This window comes from Cyrtonyx montezumae, unplaced genomic scaffold (assembly GCF_038088225.1).
Source record: "Cyrtonyx montezumae isolate F1298 unplaced genomic scaffold, pur_monq_1.0 scaffold_3, whole genome shotgun sequence".
NCBI classification, from domain to species: Eukaryota; Metazoa; Chordata; class Aves; order Galliformes; family Odontophoridae; genus Cyrtonyx; species Cyrtonyx montezumae.
In genome coordinates this window covers 24,124,481-24,150,967 of record NW_027072034.1, presented here as the reverse complement: position 1 = coordinate 24,150,967, position 26,487 = coordinate 24,124,481, and the positions used below count along the sequence as shown (strand labels likewise).

The 26,487-nt window shown below is 35.5% G+C and overlaps 1 protein-coding gene across 4 annotated transcripts in view; it reads left to right on the top strand.

Moving 5' to 3' along the window:
- The window catches only part of FGF14 (fibroblast growth factor 14), a 383,177-nt gene that overhangs the window by 330,021 nt on the left and 26,669 nt on the right, over positions 1–26,487 (top strand). The gene's annotated exons all lie outside the window — the stretch shown is intronic.

The following is a 26,487-nucleotide window of genomic DNA, read 5'->3' as shown; positions in this document are numbered from 1 at the left end:
GATAAAGGTGCTCTTTAAATGATCGTTGAGTCTTTTGTCAATTTCAAACTAAAATAGAAGAATTAAAAAAGAAATGCTTTTTTGACAGACTTTCTATAAAAATAGCATTAGTTATATAGTTTACGGAAACAATTTTAGAAAATTAAGATTCATGTACTTGATTTTTCTCCATTTATCAATTTCAGTTAGGTTACACATAAAATGATATACTCTTGGTTTTCAGTGTTTCATCTTCAATACTCTTGTTCTTCTTTATTTGCTGGAAGAAATTTCAGTCTGCTGTATGCAATTTGGTCTGACAAGGTCAACAGCTTCCAAATAGATTAAGCTGTGGGTTACTCTTTCTCCATTACCTTCCCTTGCAGTGGTGCCCACCAGATGACTGTGCAGTCCCTCATGAATGCTCATTCTTTCTCCAGTTTTCCATGCAGTCTCAACATGAAGACTTAGAAATTAATAAAAATGTAGTTATCAAGCAGTGATTTGTCTTTGCAAAATGCCACATATTTTGCTATGGAGATTTTGGTTGCCTGGCAAGGATGTTTGGATACTTGCTGTATTTCTTGCTGGTTTTAACATGGGCTAGGTTATTTATGTCAAGGATTATGTAAGTTATGTCACAGATTAACGCAGGGCTGATATTCATCTTCAGCGATGAGCTTGGTCTAGCTATATTTATACATGACTAGTGCTGGATATAAATGAGCTTGCTTTCTTTCCCTTTCCTCAACTGATATCCCTGAAGTGATAATAGGAATAGGTGCTACTCACTGCTACTCATTACTGTCATTGCTGAATTTTCTGAAAATGACACACTGACTCTATGAGTACTTTATATTATTTTGTTGAGGTCAGTAGTTGTTTTGTGGCAAAGTGAAATAACAGATTGTTCTACTTTTTTTTTTCTTTTTTTTTCTTTTTTTCCCTCTTTTTTGAATACAGCTTAGTTTTATCACTGGAGTTTCAATAAATCTGTGAAACTGAAGTTTAGACAAGATATGAAGTCAATTGCAGAACTGCCTTTTTGGAAGTCAGCAGCCAGATTACATACTCAAAATAATTATGTGAGGTGATAGCATAACAATTCATAATTTAGAGAAATTAATACAAACTTTACAGGAACAATTCTGTTAAAAGTAGCAGGATCTACCTTGTCTTCTACTTGACTGTCCCAGTTCTATCTCAGAATGCTTCCGTATAGCAAATTCAGTCTTGCCATCACTGCAACAACATTCTTGATATAAACGTTTAAGGATGAAATATTGAGCATGTTTTAAATTTCGCCTTTTAAAATCCTTTAAAAGTAAAAATGCTTTTAAATTGGATTTAATGTAATCTCAGTTTGATTTATATTTATTATATAAAAGATCTATCCCACCTGCTCTTCTTTGTCAAAGTTTACTCTTTATTATTAGATAATACTTTATTAAATGGAATGAGTACATTTAGATATGTACCCTCAATTTTGCTTGCCATAATTTTTTCCTTTTGTTAGTGTTTGGCAGCAATAATGGATTAAATATATTTAGTATTCAAAATCTATATAAAATTGGAATGGCAGCTGTCCAATCCAGCAGTGTAGCTTAGCATAATGAGCACTAATAATGCAGATAACAAGTCTATTAATGAATATTAATTCTTAGACAATGGATACAATTAGATGTGGCATAGTACAGATGAATTTAATGGTTGGAAAGACATTAGTCTGCCTAGTTCGGTAATGTCTATTTTAGAAATGTGAATCCTGTTATTTTTATTTATGTATACTTCCATCTCCTAGAGCATTCTCTTTTCTAAATACACAATTGGATGTGGAATTTTGGATTTTTCCTCTCTTCATTATATAAAATTTTTCAAATAAATATATTTTTTCAGTAAATGAATGAGACTTTTCAACCACTTCTGTTCATTTCCTCCAAGAATCGTCAGATTAGCAGCAGAAAGGAGCTTCAAACAGCATATGGTATTCCAAGGGCAGTATCATAAAAATCATGTGAATCATGAAATATGTGAATATAACAGCATATAACAAAAATCTCAAAGCCTTCCTGAAGTGTTGTATCACACATGCCTCTTTAAGTCATTACTTTCAACCATTCTATTCTCTCTGGGGCTTATTTACTTTGGGAAAAATGTAGTAAAAATCTCCTTCTGTGTGTGTGTTCCAAGATGTTTTCTCCAAAGGTTTTTGTTTTTATTTCATATTTACTCATGTATATGAGGCAGGCTTTATTTCTGTGTCATTGGTTTATCATTATTATTATTTTTATATGGAAGGAAATTCCAATAAAATAATGAAATATGAACTATGTTGAAGATGATCAGAATCTTAACTTTGAATTAGCATCTCATAGTTAATATGAGTAAAGGATCATCTTCAGGTCTAGGGAGGCATCCCTCTTAATAAGCTATCCTTTCTTTTTGTTATATTCCCAAACCTGTTACTGCTTACAGCAACTTGCAGGTTAATATTATTTGTGAAGTTAATTAGTCTTCTTATCCTATCAGGTTATTTCTTAATTAGTTAATTAAAATTGAAGTTAGCACTGTCATCTATACAATATAATCTAATTCTAGCTAGGAATGTGTGAAATAATTGAAAACTAAAACAACATTATTTAAATTTTTACATCTTGAATGACATATATGAATGACTGGGGATACTGTTTTTTCTTTCTAAACATTCTGAATAGTAACACAAATACTATTTTTTACATCTATTCTCTCATTCTCTGTAATGATTTAGTGGAAATCTTGGATGACTTTTTCAGTAAAATGCTAAAATTATGATCTCACAAATTCTATAAAGCTGCAATTTAAAACTAATGGAAATTTTATAAAAAAATATGAAGAAGATAAACCCAAATAATAAGGATGTTGTAAGATTTGGTGAGGCTGATGATTGCTTTACAATGGAAATGAATTGAGGAATCAGTTTTTAATGATATATATTTAGTTTGTTGTATTTTTTTTTGTTTGAGTTTGTTGGTTCCCCCCAACCCCCGAATTCAGTAGAAGTAATATAATATATTGGTCCTTCTTGTTACCCCTCAGGAGCAATCTCAGGAGCACAGCAAATCTCAAATCTTGAAAAACTTCTCAGGAAATTTTGTCTTTGTTAGACAGAATGCAGTGCCTATACTCCAGTTGTAATTTCCTCTTTCTTCTCATAAGATAGTCAGAAATAATAGCCAATTTCTGGTGTTTTTCAAATTTTCTGGATGTAGTAAAAGTAGTTAAAGCATTTTGTTTAATTTCTGTGGAGCTATGTTTCTATAGCTTACTCTGTCATATCAAGTTATTAATTGTAAAGCTATGGACTACAATGTTTTTGTGCTTGAGTAGATTCTGTATGCCTGTTTGAACAGACTTTTATTCAGAGGGTATTTGTCAGTGGGCATGCATCAGTTATAGAAACATTTCCCAATTTTGTGGTATAATGTATGATGATAAGTCATGTTACTGTAAGTCACAAAATATTTTTTTACATCTGAATGCTTTGCAGTCAAGTGATAGAAGCTGAAGGTTAGCAGTCATGGATTTGTAACAGTACACTAGAGACTTGGCAACAATAGAATAGGAAAAAGTATGTGAATAATATTTTAGCATTTTACAAAATAATATAAATAAGGAGGTGTTGATTTTTAACTTTAGCATGTTCAGTGGTTTTTGTAGGAGTACTTTTTCCCTGTCCACGTACAACAATACAATTTTTAATATAGTTTTCTTTGAAAAAATATACAGTATTTCTATATGATGAATGCTAGATTTATCTTGCTATGGCATGAAAAATAATGAACCTTCGTTCCTGATGTTACCATTGATATTCTCTTCACTTGCATGTATGGAGGATGGAGGAACATCAAACTCAACTTTAAAATATTAAATTATAAATTTTATGTGATTAAACATTTGATGACAATCCTGTGATAACTATGGATAGTGAGGGGAAGGAAGGGATCATGAGATCTAATGGATGTAAATTTGCATTCTAATTTTACTTGGAAGCCTTTCTGTGGACTTCAATGATGGGCAGCATACATTGGGATGTATTTCATTTATTTTATTTTTTTCAAAGACAGTCCAGCAGACACTAAAATACAAAAGAAGCCAGTTCAGGCTTTCAAGATTTATACATTTTAGGACTACACTTCTGATCATTTTCAGTAGCCATTTTTTAGTCAGTCTTCAGAAATATGTAGTATACATCTTTCACAAAGAACTTTGATGAAAGAACAGATAAATGCAACATTGACAAGCTTCACATTTGTTTACTCATACGCTTCCATGTTTAAAAGCATGGATATCAGAATCATAAACATTATTCCATCATCAGCCTGACCATGCTGTATAGATAGCTAAAACCACATTCTCTGAATATTAGCTGGTCTTTGTTTTCTCAAGTCTATGCTAGTAATAGTCCTTTTTGCCAAGGCATTGTGAACCGAGAATTCATGTTAAGTAGCAAGTCTAAGCTGACCTTCTTTTGTTTTTAAGTTTATTATTTTATGTAATTCTTCCTCCATGTTTTAGACTATTACTTGCATATTATTTGCATAAGTGCTTAAATCACTGTTTGGCTATATTAACATGTGTTTTGTCTATATTATTCTGTTATTCCTGTTTTTCTTGTCAGCTAACGAATCATGAGCCATTGATGAATACGGCAGAATACATATCTAGGACATGTCCATAGAGGATTGTTGCTAATTTGTCATAATTTTTACAGTCAATACACTGTGAAGTATCGAGTCATAAGTTTAAATATGGTGTGTACAAACATCTCTGTCAGCTGCCAAATTTAAAGTCTTCTTGGATTTCTCTGATAAGATATATTTTCATATATAAATCATATATATATATATCTTGTTGTATCACCTAGTTAGATTCTTTAGTTCTCTCTACTAACCTACTAATACTATTCCTAAATTCTCAACTAATTAAATCCAAATTAATATTTTCTATTTTTCTGGTTTGCTTCTGGTTTTGCTGTTCTGTTGCCTGAGATTGTCGTTGAGTTAACTGATGTGCATGAGTCCATTCACCCTCTACAAATATTGGCACACTTTAGAACTGTAATTTCCTGTCAGGAGTCTGACAATACAAGTTTCCTGCCTCTGAAGTAAATGACAATGTGAGCATTACTTCAAACAGCCTAACATGATCCCTGTGTCTTAGTGGCTTGAGATAGGTGTCTGTTTTTTCAGTACTTCCTTGGTAGCTTAGTTTCCAGATCTGCTAGCTGATTTCTGTGCCACTGGAGTTGGGACTTAGGCCCACACTTTCTCCCTAGCTGTAACACAGCAGAGACTCAGCAGCCCATTGGGATCATGTATATTTTATGTCTAGATGAAAGCAGACATCTTATGTATTTATTATGTAGTTAATTCCGAGTGACAGGTTGCAATCATTTTGCAATTGTGATTTTCTGAGAAGAATTTCTTTCAGCGACTTCTAGCAAACCTTACTTTTGCATTGTACCATATGGAGTTTGGTAAGTCCATACAAGGAGAGGTCTGGCAGACGTTAGAGAAAAAAAAAGGAGATTTGGATCCACTGTCAGCTTTAAAATGTACAAATATATTGTGTCTAATAGAATTAAATAGTAAAGAAGCAGCAGGCATGGTAATTAGCTTTCCAGGTAATAAACTATTACCAGATCCAGTACTGCATACAATCTTTATGATATTTCTAATCTAATTGATAAATGAACATTTTGTAAAATAGACGGATACAAAATCAACTAAATACACTATCAGTAGTAATTGCTGTGGCTACTAATCAGAACAATATCATATGGTCACAGGAGGTTCCGCACGACTGTGCGCAAGAACTTCTTTACAGTGAGGGTGACGGAGCAGTGGCACAGCTGCACAGGGGGGTTGTGGAGTCTCCTTCTCTGGAGATATTCAAGACCCGCCTGGATGCCTACCTGTGCGACCTGGTGTAGGGAACCTGCTTTGGCAGGGGGGCTGGACTCGATGATCTCTAGAGGTCCCTTCAAACCACTATGATTCTATGATTCTATGATTCTGTGATTCTTCTAGTATCTCTCTAAACAATACAATCAGATGTTGTACCTTACCATCTCTTTCAGCTGTCCTGTGGTTAGTTGCTTTAAAACTTCTTCAGGAAGACTTTCTTCCTTCGTAGTGCTGGCATTGTGTGAAACCCAAAGAGGAAGGTGGAAGGAGGGCAGGGGCCTATGTACTAAACAGTGTCACACTGAGACACTGATATTAATTTTGTGGTCTTTACTCTTTGCATCTTTCTTCTCTGTGTAAAGTGGAAGTCGAGAGACATGCTTGTTTGGAGTGACCACCAACAGTTCTGCAATGATGTGCAGATTCCAAATGAAAAGCAGAAAAAACTGTATGAAATATACTATAATTGGAGTTGTGCACTCTGTGAACATATAAAAATAAGTTTTCTTTACTTTTCACAAAAAATAAGTACATTCTGGAAGGTAGCTGTATTCACTTTTTCATCAAACGTAATCAACTGTATTTTGGAACTTACGTTATAGATTTGTCAGTTTCTCCTTATTTAAACAAGAAGCAAATAATTTCACTTTCAAGTTCAGAGAAATTATGTGGTATGTTTTTCCACAAACTGCATCTCTAATCTTCAAAAGAGCTATGTGGGCAGATGATTTCACCTAAACAGGAGGTTTTTTTGGGAAGTCAGGAGACTCTGTGTGGGTGTAATGATCTACATTTATGCACCTGTGGACCTCAAGACTCAGGCAATTTCAGGCATTAAGGCCTTTATTTACTTGAGTACTTCCATTAATTTAAAGTAAGGATATTCATGATAATAAGCTTAGCAGTGTTGGGAGGTTCTGCCCCTGCAGTACATAAGTGTGCAATTTGAGAATTCTTGTCATTCAACTTTCCTCTTCTTTTTCTTGTGTAAAACAATGTTGCACACAAAAATGTACATAGGAACAGAGGTCATCTCTATAATATCGACATCTGTTGAAAGATACTGGGCCATTTATATTGTGCATGATTCCATAATTGTTCAGTTTTCTTTTCTGCTTAGGAAAAAGCACAACTGTTACAGTGATACCTGTTGACTAACAGATCATTCCTGAATTCTGACAGCTGTACTGTAAATGTAAATCCTAATTAGAGATAACCTTGCTGTGTTATTTGACTTTGTAAGCAACGTCTGTCCTTTTCTAAATTGAATGATTGGATAGAAATTGCCATTCTTAACATGTTTACCTTCCATTTAATGAGCAATCCCATTATGAAGGCTGAAAACAATGTAGTCTCACATTCAGTTTTTGTTACAGTTCATCAAAGGAAATATCCTTGCAATGTCAGAATTCCTCTGTGGCGGGCGACATGAGGAGCTGCTTAACAACCATCCATGAAAGGGGGATTCATTTAAAGGCAGTGTGAAAAGATTAAAGGCAAAAAAATTCAAACTAGGACTTAGATAAGGCCAGGAAATGCCTCGAGGTACCAACCACAGAATTTCAGAGGTTTGTGCTGTCTGGTAATATGCTGTATGAGGAGTTCTCTCCCCCCGGCACATTTGCCCCCCCTGTTTCTATGACCTAGGCTTCATTCTCATAACAGTCTAAAGACAACAGAAAGACATTTTCAGAGATTTTTTTGCTTTCATGAAACTTCTTTAACCTATTTCTGCCTTTCCATTGAAAGTAAAAATGCTGCTGGTGGCAGAATCTTTGTTGCTGACTGCAGTTTTGAGTGACCCACATTTTATTTGGTTAGTCGATTAATGTAAAGGGAAGTCAAATAAGTGTAGATGAAAGCTAACATAAAATGGCCAGGGTACATACGACATGCCATATTGTTGCCTGTCTTTTGCAATCTGTCTTCCAGTGGATGATTTGAATTGATGCAAACGCTTCTTGCAAATTCCATTTCATTAGCAAACTGTGAATATCTTGGTTGCAAAAACAAACTGGCAGAGTCGGTAGCCATGGTTTGTTAGGCTTCCTGTATGCTTCATAAAATGCTGGGTCTGTGTGTCTTGCTGGTTTCAAGGGCAAGCTGGGCTTGATGAGCCATTCAGTAAAGGTCAACTTTGTGATTATTTTTCATCTCTTCTCATCTGGAGCTAGCACAATGGTTAAAAAGCCATATGTGGCTGAAGTGTTTTCACTGTTGCTATTTATTTCTTGTGTCTCTTGCTTCTGAAGAATTTATATGATGTTCAGTCTCATTTAATTCCCAACCCAAACCATTTTTCTTTCTATCCTGTAGAAGTACAAAATAATTTCTACAATTTTGAATGAAAGTTGTTTTAATTCAGTTTTTTTCTATTATCTGCAAATTTTTACCATTGAAATAGCATTTTCCACTTCATTCTAAAAAATGAACAGGTAATATTTTAAGATTTTTTTTTCTGTCTTTATTTCCCAGGTATTACCCTCTTCCTGGTTATACAGAATGCATGTTTCTAGCCTTTTCTGAAACTTTAATAAAAAACATTAGCAAATCATATTTCATGAGCAGCAAGACAAAGTTATGTAACATCCAACTATTGTAACAGATTCACAGATTGACTGGAGATAAACAGGCACTGTGCTAAATTTTAATTTGTATCTTGGTATTATTAATTTGCCCGTTGTTAAAGTTGATAATGTAAGGATCTCAATAAGACTAAAGAAATTCAGTACTATTGTATATATTTAGCTACAAAGAAAAAATTTATAAGTGTGTAGATGAATTAAAACATTCTTTCTGTTATCACACACACGCAATATGAAATTAGCCATTATAATTAAATAAATTTAGAGACAGAATTACTTTACATATTACTTTACCTATTCCTGCATGTTTCAGGCAGCTTTCAAACTCTTATTGTTAACCTGTGGTTCTTCATTCCTAACACCTACTTTCAATTTGAAAAAAGCAACAGCCTCAAAAATTATCAAAGTGTGAAATGAGAGTAAAGAAATAACATGAAGACTACTTTGGTTTTTAAAGCTTATCATTTACTAGCTGTTTACCTTTTTGGGGAGCAGAACTATTTATTACTTGGATTGAAATAATGTCTTCTTTTAAGTTCTGTGGAAATCCTCATACTGCTTCTTGGAGGTGATGTTGGATATAGCAAGCTCAGTTATTTTTGTATTATCAAGGTCTACTGGAAATACTAGAGACAGCCAGGTGAAGAGGTTAAAATAAGGATAAAACAAATGGTTGGTGAAGCATGAAGAAAAAAGGAAAAAGAGATGGATTTGTGCCTTATCCAGTAGATCAAAGCAGTTTCATGTTCAGTGCTGGCGCAGAGAAAATCATCTGAGGTCAATAAGAGTTTTTTGCATTATAGTGAGAAAATGAACATCGCCCACTTCACCCTACCTGCTGCTTGTTTGTGGGGTTTTCTTGGTGGTTTGGGTTTTTTAGGAGTATGGGGAAAAGGGAAGTACTGAAATTTTCATTTACAGTGTAATTGGAAGTGGCTTAGAGCAGCTTACAACCCTTTACACCAGAAAACCAATTTACTCACAGGAAAGTTAACGGAACTGAAAGCCATTTACCATTAGGTTATGCAGCTGAGTACTTAGGGGAATTTTTGAATGTGTGCATGTGTATCTTTGTGGTGCTATCTAAAAGAGTCATGTCAGTTTTCTTCCAACTGGAAAGTACCTGCAGAGCAATGCCTGCATTAACTGGAAAAAAACTGAAGCCCCAGAGTTCAGCAATGTAAGAGCCTAAAGAAGTACCCGTTTTCCTATTCTTCTCGTAACTTTTCTTTCTGTTTCTTTCGAAGACAAAATTTGTTGTAGCAATATATGGAAGCCTTGTCTACACAGCACACTGTGGGCTAAGAATTTCTTTGCAAGCCTTACTTATACCTGCAATCTGGATGAAGTTTAAATTGGCTTTGTAATTTTAGTTTTTTTCTGAAGGAGTTAGCAGTACATAGCTGCTCTATGATGGCGGTGGTCTCATGGCTGTGTTTGCTTATTTCATATGGAGTAACAGTGACATCCAGTGGTTGGATATTTCCAGCCAGATGCATAAATCAATGTCCCAGGCAGTATTTCAGTGAATGCACTACTGGTTTTTCTTCTAGAGCCATTTCCAAGGTTCCTTTGGGTGGGAAAATGGGGGATGCAGGAATAATCCTTATAGCAAAAGAGATTATTTGTTCTGGGACTTTGAGCAAGTGTTCTCCTGAAGTGGAAAAAAACTCTTCATGATTTTGAATCCAAAAAGCACTTTTTGTGTTCATTTCTACAACTGAAAAATCTGTTCACGCAGCAGTGAGATGTTATCACTTTGTTGCAGCATGACTTCCTGAGTTCTGTTTTGTATCTGAAGTTCACCTCAAACCTAAGCACCTGTGCATATAGTAAAGTGGTTTGCCTTTGCTATCTGCAATTATCGCTCTTGTAGTTGAAGTGGGAAGAGGAAGAAAATAATGAGAAGAATTTTTCATTTCTTTGTGGTGTGACATGCTTATTCTAGTCACTCATTAAACTAAAGGTTCTGCTATCATTAAAAAACAAATCCTTGTAACTCCATTCATTCTGTACTGTGGAATCTGTTGGGGAACTTTTTGGTTGTCAAAGACTGAATTAAGCTTTTAAATATGAAAAAGAACATTTATTGTTCATCTGAACCAATTAGACAGGAGAAGGAAGGTATCTCAGACACGAATTCTTCCTGTGTGTTACTGTGCTGTTTTTCCTGTTTTGGTTTCTGTTCTCAACAGATCATACATCAACTTGTAATACAGAGTTAAATAACTGATGTTACATAAAAGGTTGGACATGTCTTCAGAGTTATCTCATAACTTCTGTAATAGCTTCTTTGTAAGCTTTCAGTATTGATGGTTTCCCTGATCAGTAAGGCAAAATAGCCCTTTGCACTGCATATCTACTGTACCTTCTTTACTGAATGTTAAAGATTTTTTTTTATTCACTCTGTAAGGAATCTTTCTTCTGAAATGTAAAAGCACTTGAGATAGAACAGTGAAAGGTTTGAAGTGCTGGTGCATTTATTCTTAGTTATGGTAGTGGTCATTCCTGAAATAGGGCTCAAATCAGTTAAGATAAGGTTTCTGACAATACCTACAGAGTAATAAAGACGAGTTGGGTTATGGTCCCCCTTGGTGATATAAGTAAAACAGTCAAAATGTTGTAAATCAAAACAAGAGAAGTCCTTATAATTTCAAGCCAAATACAGGGAAAGCCTACAGAGTTTATTAGCAGTCAAAGGAATAAGAAACCTTGATTTAATTACAACAAAGCAGCGCTATGCTTCTCTTCGGTCACTTCTGAGTATTCTCCTTCTTCTCTGTGTCTCTTGGTACCAGTAGTTTTAGATGAAATTTCTCATTATAGATGTAGGAGAAAAAACTTCAGACACAGGTAGCTTCTGTTGACCTTTCAAAATTCAGTGATTTGTCATCAATCTCATCCAGAGTTACTGTGAACGATAATTTTCAGTTAAAGGCTGTAAGATTTACTTTGAAGTTCCCCTAGGCTGGAAATAGTGGTTTCAGCTGTGTGTGCAGTGAAGCGTTTATTGTGGAAGTGTCTGAGTAGACATGTCAAAAGTAGTTTTGCAGCAAACACTGTTTCTCTCTGAACCTTTGAAACTGCACAAGATGTTTATTTTAGCCCTCAGATTTATGCAGTCTGATGCTTAGTTCAATTTTTTACCTACCTTTCAATTCAAGAATTAAGAAGATCACTGGTCTTTGTTGCTCATAGCTTCAGTTGTCATTAGGATGTAAATCACTCAGTGCAGTCAGGTAGGCAAGCTTTTGGGGAGATGCACCTTAGGGCTGATTCCTGATGTTTAAAGAAGAGAGGTGGCTGGCTTGCTCCAATACTTTGGCTGTAGGTGGAGACATCTGTCTAACAAAATTCTTTTAACATGAAGTCTGCAAGTTTCTTTAAAATTAGCTTCACTAAATATAGAGCATATGAAGTATATTCTGCAAATACCTAACTAATAAAAGTGGTTTTCCATTTTCTAGTCAAATATGTACTGCTAGGTAAGATTATATTCTGCTCAAAATACTATTGTTAATTTTCCTGTGATTTGAAAATAGGTTGCAACAGTCCAGTAAACTACTTCCTTCAAAGATTTAATTTAGGTAATGTAGAAAAAAAATCCCTTCTCAGTATATGAGAAATAAATTGCACTTTGCGTTTAAAAACAAAAGAAAAATGATACAGAAGATAAAAATGGACTAAAGATAATCTGGTTTGTGATAATTTTACTATGCTGATGCATTTCCTCCAACTATGTAAAATAAATCCTTTGTATTTTGAAGCACAAGTATCTTAAAGTTTTTCTTTGTAAAACGTGACAGTTGCAGAGAGTAGAATGGTAATCTACTTTGCCTCTGTTCACACAGGGGCATGTTACTGTACAGGTCAATCATTGCACCCATATTCTTTTCAGTGAGACCATTTTAGGGGTGCTGTATGAAATGGGTAATTGCATTGCTTCCTTTTCAAACAGTGTGATTACACTGAGCAATCCAATCTCAGTTGTGGTATTTCTTAACTGTATGACCTTAGCACACTTGAAATATATCCACATAACGCGGTCCATAATCCCTTCTCTGGGGACTGGAGAGGCATTGGCTTCCACAGTGAAATTAAGAATTCACTTTGGTTGTTGGGGATGTTCTGGGATACAATGGGTAAAGGTGAAACTGCAAGGCTTCGGGTGAACAAACCTAGGTTTATTTTTTTATTATTATTATGACTGATTTTAATGCAGCCAGGCATTTCATCCAATCTTTCCTCTGTTTGCTTAGTAAAAAGTGAAATGAGTGGAATGGATAAGGATGTTGTCATAACAAGAAAATATTTTGTGAATTTTCTGTCCTTAGTTTACAGTGAGTGTGAGAACAGTAACTGGATTTCCATCTATTTATACAGTTCTGATTTGTCAAGCAAGAGCTCTTGGAAAACATTTTTCACATCAAAACTCTTTTGCCCAAATCTCTAGCAGATAGGACCAACATTCTTAGCACAAATATTAATTCAATAAACATGTTGGGCGATAATGGAATTTTTCAGAATTCTTTTGTCTAACTGGTTAGCTTTCCTGATTTAGAATCATGGAATCATAGAATCACCAAGACTGGAAAAGACCTCTAAGATCATCCAGTCCAACCACCCACCTTTCACCAATCCACCATCCACCTACTAAACCACATCCCTCGTTACAATATCTAAACATTTCTTCTTCTCACCTCTCTCTTCTTTCCCTCTCTACAGCATGCAACCTTTTATTAGTCCCCTATATTTTAAAGCTGGCAGTACTGAAACATAGTTTTGTCTGAACCTTTTCTGTTGTTGTTATGGGAAAAAGCTTCAGCTTTCTCTTTCTTATTTTTAACCTTGAAGTTTGATCTTTAGTGACAGTTTAGATTTAAAATCACTTCCTGCTTTATCACATAAGTGGAGTGATTGAAGGGAGCTGGAATGCAAACTGTTTACTCACTTAGTTGTCAGAGTTTCCCTTTAAGCAAACCATTTCAATTAATGCTATACACACCACAATGGCAGTAGAGATCAGCCTGAAGTCATGTATATAGGTGCCAGTTAAATTCAGATGTCAAACATGGCTTTTAATTACAGTCCTACAACAGCCGATCATTGTCGTTTAAAACATGCTGTAGGTTTCAACTTCACTTTACTGATCCATTACATAACGGACTCACTCATGTGAAGTAAGAGTCTGCAAGTAAAGCTAAATGTATGTTATTTTGCTTGGAATTCTGATTATGGAAAGTATATTAAATAGACTTACAGGAAATATGTGTTTTATTCCATTTTGTTTTGTTTTGTTTTCATAAGGCAGGAATTCTAACAAAGAAAAAGATATTTCTGGTCCCTTTATGATATCTTCAAATGATGGAAGTGGCGTTCTGGAGAGAGTAAACGTGGGGTAAAGATACTTGAGAGATCTTCCAACTCTTCCATCTGTGCCTTCTATTTATCTTGCTTGAGGCTGAGAGCTCTATTTTGGACAATCACTTTGGAAAACATGTTAATATTTGAATGTATCTCTTGTTTTTTCTAATTCACCTCCTGGCAACTCACACATTTCAGTGTCATCAGTAGGACTTCTCACTTCATCAAAACAAATCTTTTTCAGATTTGTGAGAATACTTTTTTGATTCAGTGTTGAAAGAAAGGAGGAACACCATGAATTCCAAACAATAGTGAACACTTTGGCAAGTGGATATTAATATGGTATTGTGGACTCTTCCAAAATTATTTGAAAACATAATAAAATGAAAGAAAATTAGAGATTTTTCAAAGGAGACAATTAGTGATTTTTTAATATGCACATAGAAAACAATACTGGAAAGCGTTTGCGGTGGATTTCATTTCTAGTGATAAGAGATGAAAGCACGAATGTTAAATTTTCTTTAAATTGCTGGTAGTTGTGTTCCCATGTTGTGCATACTTCATTCGTTTCTAGGACTTACTTAAAATGCCTTGCAATTTGAATAGTAGTTTTCAGACTTTCTCCCAAAAAGCCCTATGTTTTGAGTAGCATGCATCTTATAATTCTAATATAGAGGTAATTTATTTTTTTTTTACTCTTTTTTTTCTCTTTTCTGGACACAATCTTGGGAGCACCTATAAATTAACGGAAGTGCGTTATGCTACGTTTAAAAATGTAGTGTGTTCTTTAATGCAAAATAACTCATGAGGACCACTTCCTCTATTTGTCTGTACATGGCATATATATGTTTACACAAATGTTTATTCTTGGTGAATGCACCTACAACTATCTTGAGAATAAGAACCTTCTAAAACTATCAGTTATTTCCCATTGATTATATAAAAAAATACTCTGTGCTTCCTAATTACACACAGATTAACATGTTTTCTCCTATCTTTTTTAGAATTCACTTCAAGGAGTTGCTGATAGGGGTTAGATAAAGTGTTAATTGGGTTACATTGTATTTTGAGAGAGTTATGAAAAAAATAAGACAAAATTCTTGCTGTGATGGAAATGACTGCATGTCCCATCACTGCTGTGATGGATATTTCACTTAAGGAAAAGTATAAGTGGAGTCTATTTAAGATTTTTCTCTGATTTAATAACAAACAATATAATCTGTATTTTACTGGTTGTTTCTCCACTGAAGATCAGTCCTTAGTACCATCAAGTTGAGAATGAGCTGCTTGCCACTTTAACTACAGTTTCTATTGAAAAGGCTACCATGATGTAGAATGATCCCAGAAGCCACTGGACAGTGGCTAGGTATTTTTTGTTACTTTTCAGTAACCCTGTTTTTTAGAAGTTCCTGTTCTGGTCTTTTGTTGAATGTTAAGTTTTATAGCAGCACAGAATCTGTAAGATTTTCCTTCCTTTATTCTGAGTTACCAGCAAACTGCTCAGATTTTCTTTTTCAGATGGATATTATCAAACTGTTTTAAATAAGTAACATACTTTGACACTGCTGTACTGATATTAAAATTACTGCAAAGATACCCTAACTTTTTTTTGTGTATTTGTTTTGTTTTATGTTCTAGTTCACAGGTATGTCTATTAGGGAATCATTTCCCAAAACTGTATGCTATATAATATTTAATTCATAAGCTAAGTGGAACAAAAAATATTTTTTCTTCCTGATATTTCCATTTTCTGACACAGGTTTATATTTATTTGTTATACTGTAAAGCCCCTTTCTGCTTCCCAGAGAGAGCTCTCCAATCTGAGTAAATAAGCTGGCTTTGACTCTTGAATTAATTAAGTGCAGAGGCCTGCAGCTGCAAATCTGAATTAGGGAGGGGCAAGAGAGATCTGTCCTTACATCCTCTAAAATGTGTGCCTGTGTTTCTGCACTGCAGTCTGTCATGGTGTACTGAGCTCCAGCAGGTAAAGTAATGCTACATAGGAAGTAAAAATAACAGATTCCTTCTGCTGTAATCTTTACTAACAAAAATGATATAACTTTAGCAGCACATGCTTACAGAAAACACAATTCTTTGTTGTTGATTGTGGTTTTAGGTTTGCATACAGAACTCTTCTACCCAAAACACTCGTTACTTTAGACTGTAGGTGAATACCAAACCCATTGGGTTATCTACAAGTCTGCCAGTGACCACTGTAAATAGGGGCCAGAGCTCAGATCATCTTTATATACATGTCCCACTGTAGGTGCCAAGACACATTCAGAGCCTACATTCTGTCTAAACTTAAGGAGGAGGTTGAACCGTGAAGGGTGTTTACTATTCCAGGCCACCACACCCTGTTTTCTGCTACAGCCAAAGGAGAACAGGATGGGCAGTATTCAGGCTGCCAAGCATGGATGATTCATGGAAGCATCACAGTTCAATCTGGACATTTATATTTCTAGACTCTGGTGGAAATCTTGGCTGTGTGTTTTTTTCTTCCTCCTATTTATCAGTGTTGTAAAGAACACATACATTTACACTATATCAATTTCCTGAAATTATATTGCTCCCAATTCTTTTCTGTTTGCTTTGGTTTTATAAATATGAGCTATTTTTATGCAACTAAATATATAATGAATTGTAAGGCCTACTACAGAAATGTAAGAAAAAATTATCCTATGTAGCTGGGCTGTTATTAAAACACTTCAGTGACACCAAACAATTTTGTTGCTCATCATTTTTCATAACAACCTTGATTATATGTCTTCAAGAAGCACCTGGCCACTCTGCTTTAAACAGCTCCCTTCCATGAACATCCTTTGCTGCTATGCTCTATTGCCAGTCCAAAACTTCTCCCTTTGATAAGGAAGGTTTTTAGCACTATAGTCTAGTAATCTAGTCTACTTTTCCAGCAAAGACATTTTTGTTTGGTATGGATTTGTCTTTGTTAAACTGCTAAACTAGGTGTTGTCTGAGAATCCCATAATGGCAAAGAGAATGTAGACTATCAGCTGAAAATAAATGGAATTAATGCAGCATCTTCCCTCCTGTGTTACTCCTGTAACTAGCAGCATCCAGTAGGTTTTACAAAGCGATGAATTCATTCAACAGAAAAAAAACTGGTTCATGTTTGGAGTTTCTGGAAATTTCATGACCAAACAAATGTCAACGTTTGCAAACAGACCATCAGATTAAGGCTGAAAAATAAGCAATAGTCTCACTGATGTAATTCATCAACCTCATGTATTTCCTATCCCAAGTGAGGTCAAAAAAACAATGTCTAGACATACATACATGCAAAACTTTTTTGTAGATAGAGACAACTTTTACATTATGTGAATTTTTACTTCATACGTTTATTTAGTTTTGTCATAAATAACAAATAAGAAAATATTGGTGATAGTGGTGAAGTTGAAGTATATGGTAATAACAAACTGCTTGAAGAGACTGAAAGGATAAATGAAAATCAGCTAAGGGCATCACACTGCCAAATGCTGAGATAAATTTGGGACGAGACTACCAGGGTTTGTGAGAGGAAATAGTGATTATCAGCAGTTTCTGAAGTATTTGGCTCTGAGAATTGCAAGACAGGAAGACAAAAGGAGTACCTAGTAATGAAAGTAGTGAATGAAGGTTACTAAGGTTGATGAGATGCCAAGTGAAATAGTGTTTGCAGTGAGACAACAATTGGATTAAGGAAGATGAAGACATGTTCGAGGAAAGATCTCAGCAGTTGCTTTTGTTGAAGCTAGCTTTAAGGTTACCTGAGCTGATCAGTTCTGTACCCGTGGAGACATTGTTCTTTTACAATACTGCATGAGCTGAATTTATGCATGTTAACATTTCTCCAAATACTTCATCAAAGAAAAAGTACACTTAAAAATTTCAGTGTTCTACCTGAAGTTTCACTGGTTTCTGAACTGGCCTGCAGTGACCCACACTAGGCTACTGTGAGCAGGAACAAGGTGGAGCTGAAGAACATGTGTTTTTTGATAAACTTGTAAGCACACATATGTGGCTTTGAGATCAGTAGAGAGAGGAAGTGAGACATGATGAGGAGAGAGTTTTATTGGCACTTGTTTTGTGAGGTATTTGGATTTGCCATTAAATCTATCCTTAGAAAATCACATGTACTTTAAAATACGCTTACTAAGATTAATTTGTCATCATTGTGTTATTTACTCCACTAACCAGAAGATAGTCTGTCCTGAAAGAAACTTTGTTCTGATGAAATCATAGCATCATATGGCTCTCTAAACACAGTTATTTTTGCGTGTTAATTTATGAAATATCATGCAGCATGGGGTGATGACTAATGGGATATTTTGTTCCTTGAGTAAGGTTTCTTTGCAGGGATGCTCCTGGCTGTTATTATCAGAGCTGGTGACACTTTAGAGTGGTCTTCAGTTCTCAGAGCAGAAGTACTCATGACAGGCCATGTTTGGTTGATTCTCATACATGAAAGCGTTAACGATGTCACACAGTTGTGAAGTAAGCTTGTGGGTATGGCATCGAATGATTTCTTTAGACAGTTCTGTGCTGCAGGTTGGGAGCACAAGAAGAGACTTTTTAACTTGGTTCTCTGGTCTGTGCATTATCACAGCCCCTACCAGGCACTGATGCCCTCTGCTTTGCCTGCTCCTTGCAGCAGAATGCAGGCTGTTGTTCAGCACTCTCTGTTGGCCTTAGGTCAGCTTGCATGTTTTCTTTCCATCTAACTCATTTACCTGAGGAGGATAAAAAAGAAAACATGCTGCTTTACGTCTCCTAGAAAATTAATTGCTCTTAGTTTCTTGGAAACGCCTCCTAGGCTGCAGTTACTATGGTGATAGAAGTGTTATAAAGGTGTGGATAGATTTCTTTAGCAACGTGAAACTATATTTTTTTACAAACCAAACTACTGAGATTGATGCTTTTTTCATTTTCTCTTTTACAAACTTGATTGTCCCTGATCTGATAACTGAAGCCATGTGCGTTGTTTGAGGACCTTCTCGTGGACCCCATGTATGAATATAATTTGAAGCAGGAATACAATTTGGAACAAGGTCAAATGATGGTTATTCAAATATACTTTTTTGATAATTCATTTATAACAGTGTGTGGGAAATGTACGTACCTTCCATTTTGTTAAATCCTTTTACTTTCAAAAATGCAAGTTAACGATAGATTAATAATATTTTAGTATTAAGTGCACATTGCTAAAGATTCCTGAACAGCAAGTTATTCTCTTTAAAAACAGATTTTTCCTGAGATACTTCAGCCTGTTTAGGCAAGCAGGTACATGTAGGGTTTTCCATCTGCTGTTTATGAGTAAATTTTTATTTCGCGTATAAAGAGCACTCTGAAGACCTCTGTATCATCCCTCCTGTTTCTCTAGTCTATGTAATTAAACTGGAGAATGAGTTGCAAGTCCTATTGCAACTTCTAAGAGGTCAGGGTAGAACTGGATTCTAAACACTTCTGTGTTTTTGGCTTTGTTTATTTGTTTTCTGTTTGGTCATCTTTGTTGATGGTGGTATTCGTCTTTTTCTTCTGGTTAAAAGAAGGAACAAATGGACTCAGACATAAGAACTTCTGTTGTTGATTTTTTTTCCTACTATTCCAATATATGCTTGGTGAAGCTGGATATTAAACACCAGCAACACTTCAAACCCTGAGGTTCCCGATTACTGATTACATTATAGATCATTGTCGCACCAAACAAAATAGAAGTGAAATGCTAATTTAAATTAAATTATTGAGACACACAGTCATAGCACTTGGCCATACACTCTCTATTCAGTATTTTTTCTGCTCCTCATGTCTCTAGATTTTCTGTTTGTCATCAATTAGAATGGAGTCAGTCTTCCAGGCATGGGAGATGACCATGACCAGTGTAAGAGTCAGCACTTCAAGGGGGCAATTAAACCTACTTGTATTCAGCATCAGAATGAAATGGATCTCTCTGTGAAGTACCTCCTTCACTTGGCTACATGGTCTGATTTTTGGGAGCTCCTGTGTGGAGCTAGGTGTTTGACTTGATTATCCTTATGGATCTCTTCCGACTTAGGTCATTCTATGATTTTATATTTCTATAAGAAGACTAGATAGCTAAAGATATGCAAAGGAGGTCGTGTACATTCAGTTCTTCTGGATCTCTTATACTCAGTGCTACTGGTAGTGTGGAATATTTGTCTTATGTTCTAGAAGCATGTACTCAGTTTTTGTTAAAAACTGAAGAGGCGTGTGCTCGTATGTATTAATGTATGCATCCTTGCCTTGCTTTTTGTCTGTCTGGGAGGTATTTAGTGTTTTTCAGAAGTAACTAGCAAATTTAATTACTTTTCTAATAATTCCAGAGGATTTTTGAAAGATGTTTGTATTATTTCATATGAGACTGGAGGGGATGTGAGAGACTTTGTATGGGAAGCAATGGTCAGAGCTTGAGCACTGCAGGAGGGAGGTAGCCACAGCATGGGAAGGTGTTCCCGCAGCTGCAGCAGCCTGCCTGCCCTAATGTAGGTCACCAACTGGACTGAGGCTGTTCTGGGGGCATATGTGGAAAGAAGTGACAAGGAGGAAAATGTGGCTGATGCAGAAGTAGTCAGAGGAAATGTGGTATTTCCAGCTCCTGCTGTTGAATAGCACCATTCAAGGCCACTCAACAGCTGTCTGATATTGTGATATAAGCACAGTACTAAGTGAATAAATATCCTGAGAAGATTACAGTTAGCAGTACATGGAGACAAAGTTATTTGTAGCAAGGACTGAAGCTGTGCAGTTCTAATATGTTTTTGATGCGTTTGCTGCCAATAGCTTCAGACAGCTGGATAATGACTCATCAGAAAGCATCTTGGAGCAATTCCACCCTCCTGTAAACCCCTAGATCTGAGTTTGTTTTTTCACAAAAACAAAAAAAAAATGTCATCAGCTACAGTTTCACACTAGTTGGCCAAACAGCATGGATTAGCACAGGAAAATTCAAAACCATGACATGTTTTGTTTTGTCACAGCTCCTCAGAATATAGGGCAGCTCATAAAATGTGTCAGTGTGCAATGCTTTGCTCCAGGAGTTCCACGAAAGTGTTGTTCAGTGCACAGCACTTGGCAGACCTTTTTGTATGAAGACCAGAGTCTTATGCAGCAACATTAAGGTTTTAGAGAGAGGATCCTGATCCCTTCCAAAATCCACATTTTGGATTTGGGAAACTGATTAAAACCAACAGAACTCGGCTGGATAGTGCAGCAGTGCAGCTCTCAGAGTCTGAGCAGTAATGTCAACTTCAGTTATTTACCCTCATCTGTCGAGAGTGAGATTTGAACTTTAGAGCCATGAATGAGACTCAGGATTGTTATTCTTGAAGAACACACTTTGAAACTGTCCAATAGCCCCATAGAGAAACCAATTTTATGTCTTCACGGAGTTAGCAGTGTATTATCCACTTATACTCATTATAGGGTAAGGCAGGAGAGCTCTGAAATTTGCAGGACAGAAACCTCAATGTGCTGCTGATGTAGTTTGGCAAGCAGTGGCTCCATTTTTACAATAACCTGCTGTTCTTTTATTTCCTTAACTGTAAATTGTATACATCTGCACTCCAGTTTGCTTCTGACCTGAGAATTTTCTCCTTATGTGCTCCACAAAAAGATGCTCATTTGCTTCCTCCCACACTTTCAGAAAAAACAACTTTAACATTTTATCCCTGTTTTTTTGGGTGGTTGGTTTTGGGGTTTTTTTGTGGGTTTTTTTTTTTTTTTGGTAGCTAAATCAGCACTTGAGCACTTTGGGGTTGTTGTCTCAGAAAGTCATTTTCATGCACTGTAACAGATTGGCAACAGACCTGCTCTCTGATTGTAAGTTATTACAGGGTTTATTTCTCTAGGTATTAGAAACGCTGCACATATGCTGCAAAATGCTTGACAGGTTTTGTGTCCCAGGCTCAAAAATGATCACAGTACCACATATAGGAAGTGGCCTGCACCCTTCAGTTCTAATGCTTTCATTTATTTGTTGCCATCTTCCCAAAGTAATGGATAGGCAACAAGTCTGCATCCATTTTCTTGCTGAATATAGATAAAGAATTGGTATTTAATAATAAGGAAATTCTGTTTGAGAACATTGGAAACTGCAATCTGCAGCATAGCTAGTGCAGACTAGAAAAAGCTGTGTAGAGGCTGATCCTCGATGCCAAGGCAAAGCGCAGAGCTTGGCATTTGTATGGGGTGAGGGAAACTGTGAAGCAGTGTGTAGGACTCACTCAAGGCATGCAGTGCACAACATTAAAAGTCACGTGAAGGAATTTGATCAGCACAGTTCGTGAAGTGATGCAGGCATTTACAAGAAGCAAAGACTGGTGTAGGTAAAAGAGTAAATCAAGGAAGGCAAGCAGTGTTAGGCAGACAAAGAGCTTTTCTGAGTATTTTGGAAATCATAGGTACACCTTTGTCCTTACTTGTCATGAGGTTCTTAATCTTGAGATCTGCTTGTGCTTGTATTCCAGTAGAAAAATGGGAGCAGTGATGTTTAGTCACTGCCATGAAGCAGCTAATAATGTACAACGCAGAAATCTGCTTTGCCATCACAAATTTCTAATTGAAATATATCAGAATACTACTAATATATTTCAGTGTAATTTTGATATAATTTAAAAGATAGATTAAATTAAGCTGTTATTAAATTTCGCAAAGCAGACCAAATTCTCAAAATATGTTCAGCTTCAACCATATGTTGTTTTAAAAGCAGTAAGTGATTGAAAGTGGAACAGTAGATTAATTCTGTCTCTATTTCTTATGGTACTATAAAGGGTATTAACAATATGGTGAGTAGGAGTCCTAAGGCTGATATACTGCAAAAGTTTATTGCAAATCAAAACTAAGTGTGGTGTACAGAAAAATGAATTATTTACTATAATTTCCACTAATTAAGTATTTTTCAAGTAATAATTTATTTCTAATACTACAAATTAATCCAGAAAACAGTATAAATATAATGTGGCAACATGTCTTTTGTTGGCTGAGGATTAGTCTTCTGATTCACTTCAGAATTAAACTGAAGCCACAACTACAGATATATAAAGCATATAGATTGACAAATAATAAAGAATTTGCTCTTTCTTGATTAACTTTTGTATCATTTGGATCAGATTTAATTAAATGTTATTACTTTTTAAAATATATATATCTATATGATACTGCATCTTTGCCATTGTCAGATCTGGCTTGACTGCCTTTCTAGCCTTCTTGTTGTTCTTGGTATAGGTATGTCAACTAAGAGGGGATATTTCTTACTTAATTTGGGGAAAATTTCGGGTTTTAAAATGAGCACTTGGAATTAAAAGAGTTTGAATTGTTGGTACAGTAAATATAATCTGATGAAAGCTAATTTAAGTATGTCCCGAGCTAGAAATTAAAGTGTTTTGAATATATAACCAGTTAGTTGCAAAAATGATCATTTACTGTTCCTCTCAATTTATTAGAAATGGTTGATTCAAAAAATTATGAGATCTAAAAACAGGTATTAAATATGAATGATCATTTTATTTTCTCTTGTCTTCTGAACGAGAGTGTTTACTCATTAAGAATCATATAAGAGTTGAGAAAACTGATTTTTTTATTAGTTACAGGAGAGTTGATATTCTCCAGTAATTGCAGATATATAATATAGAAAGTAAACTAATACTGAAATACCACACTGAATAGCCTTCCTCATAGCTGACTGCTTTGAGAAGGGGTTTGGCCCTTCTGAGGTCTCTGTGAACTGAGTTTTTCTGGGATTCTTGATAACTGATGCTGCAGCTGAATAAGCTCTAGCAAACCTCCAGAGGCAGACAACCCCCAGGTCCCATGCACTGGCCCAACACACAGCCAGTGGCCTGGCACAAGCAGTGAGGACACCCTTCTCTGTCTTTGCTCTACATGTATGAGTCACAGCTGGGTCTTCCTTTTCTCAACTCAGGAAGAGGAAAATACATTATTTCAGTCTTATTCTCATACATGTTGTAAGAGTGAAGGGTTGATTGGGAGATGACATAACTTCATTGCTCTTCCTACTCCATGCAACTCCTGCTGTTGAACTCTTAGCTCTCAGCAATATAAGACAATAAAATAATTCATCTTATCTCCCCCAGGGCTTTTCTCTTAACCTCTCTCTGTACTGAAGTCTCATTTAGTTCTTCAAGAAAATCCTTGGGGAGGATTACAGCCTTTCTTTACAACTATACTCAGCAGGAATATACCTCCATAGGTGTTAAGTATCTTGACCTCACACCAATTTCTGCTATAGGGTTAAATAGAATTTTAGGATTCATGGTGCTCAGTTGTGTTCATTTTTGGTGCAAATTGGATCAAACTTTTCCTGTTACAAAAAATCTGCAGTGATAGCAATTCAGTGTTTGGTGGTAAATGATTCAGGTTGGTGCATGAAACTACTTTGCAAAAAAATTGAAACCAGTTTTTCCCTATGAGGAATGATGTGGGATTGTTCAATTGTCTGCTGAGCCTGGTTTACAGATGTAAATGTGGATGAGAGCTTAGGGCGAATAAAAGATAATAAATGTGTGAATGAATTTGTAGTTGTAGTTCTGTGCTGCTTTTTTTTTTCTGTTTTGTTTTTAATTATTTTATTTTCAGACCTAAGTGCTTTTAGCTTGATGATTTCAAAATAGATCAGATTTTTTTTCTCCGTGGAGTTTTAGAGGGATAATTGAAATGTGTTATGAGTTAATAAAGAGGGGCAAAATACAAGGGACAAATACAAAATACATCAATTATTTATAATTATAATTTTAACATCATTCCACAATCATCTAGAGGCTGAGATCATCATGTTTTTGGATGTCCACTCTTGGAAGAAGAGGGACAAGCAACTGAATGCAGTTGTTTAGTGAAAGTTAGATTTACCTTTGACTGCTGAGTGCCACGTTCTAAGCTAACAGTAGAATCTCTCTGATTAATGCATTATCTCTAACTATGTTTTTATATTATGGGTGTATTTAGCTGCTGAGACATTCAATATCCAAGGAGAGTGTAGGTCAGGGTATATGGAACAGTTAATGGTACAATAGCATAAAGTTTTTTTGTTTGGGTGATTTAGTTACTACCTGCTCAGCTTAAGGAGTTTCACATATGTTTTAACAAATGCTTGAAAATCAGTTTCATGAACTGGACTTTGAATGAATGACTCCTTGTAGTTGCTACCTGGTATTTCTTTTATTGGTAGTTTCTTTCATTATCTCACATATTTAGGGCTGTTTTGTAATAGACTGTGCTCCAATCCAAGTGGGTTTTTAAGGAAGCACATTGGCATCCACTGGAGGAAGAACTTTATCTAATACATATTTCAAATGAGCTCAGGAAGGCAGGACAGTGATGCTCAACCTGTGTGTCATCAATACGTACAGAAGTGAAAGGCAGAAGGGAGTGCTTAGCAAGAGGTTGCATTTAGAGAGATGTAACTTCCAGCAAGACAGTTCTCTGCATTGTGCTGGGATGAACTTCGGAAACATTGAATTAGTGCTTCAGATGATAAAGCTTGTTCTGTAATAAATGAGATTTAAGGTTTTTTGATGTGAAGGAAATGGAGATCTGACTTATCCCAAGAAAAAAAGGTTGGATCAGCTTTCAGTGTCAGAGAAACAGAAACATGGAAGATTTAATGGAATGACAGGAACGGACTACTGCATTTTTAAAACTGCTCTTCTTTAAAAAAAAAAAAAAAAAAAAAAGCAAAACCAAAAACCTTTATTATTTACATTCTAGTCCTAACATAGCTACTGTAAGCTCTTTTTTTTTTTTAACAGTACAGCTGACTTCATTCCATCCAGTCACTCAATTCATGTATAGTTAACTTACTCATGCAGAGTTGTAGTTTGTGATTGCAGTCATTACTTTGGAATAAATATCAGCTATGAAAACACAGGAATTTCAATCCTGAAAGGGAGAGAAATGTATCTGAGTCTAAGCATTCTGTTCTATATTAGATTTCAAATCTCTAGATTATAGATTTATATATTTTGACAGTTTTCAACTGTTATTTTATCAGGGGTGAGAATCATAGTGCCACAGAATGTCTTGGGTTGGAAGGGAACTTAAAGATTATTTACTTAACCCCCTGCAATGGGCAGGTGAGGTTATCTTGGTGTCTACTTACAGTAACTTATATTGATAAATATCTGGAATGCTTCACACATCTTCAAATAATTGTTATTAATTATAGTTATTCATATGTCTTAGTTTCAATATATGAGTGTCCTCCTAATGTCAAGTACACTAATTAAGGTTATTAATATTTATAAGTGTTTGCAGCTTGGGGCAGTGGAGAGTTTTTAAGACAGCTGTTTTATTCCATGTAAAATAAAAGTAACATGTTTTCTCCTGGGTGCTGCATGGGCTCTCTATTCTTCACAAAGAATTGTTGTTCTCTAAGTAATGTGTCTGCAACTTCCTTGCCTTAAAACAATTAAGGAGTGCCCACAATAGGGATTAGATTCAAATGAGAGTATCCAAATCAGTAATTGAATGTTCCTTATCTTCATTTTTATAAAATAAATTATAGCTCATAACATTTCATGTCTCATTAAGTAATTTCATAAATGAGAGCCCTAAATACTAAATTAAAAAAAAATAAAACATTG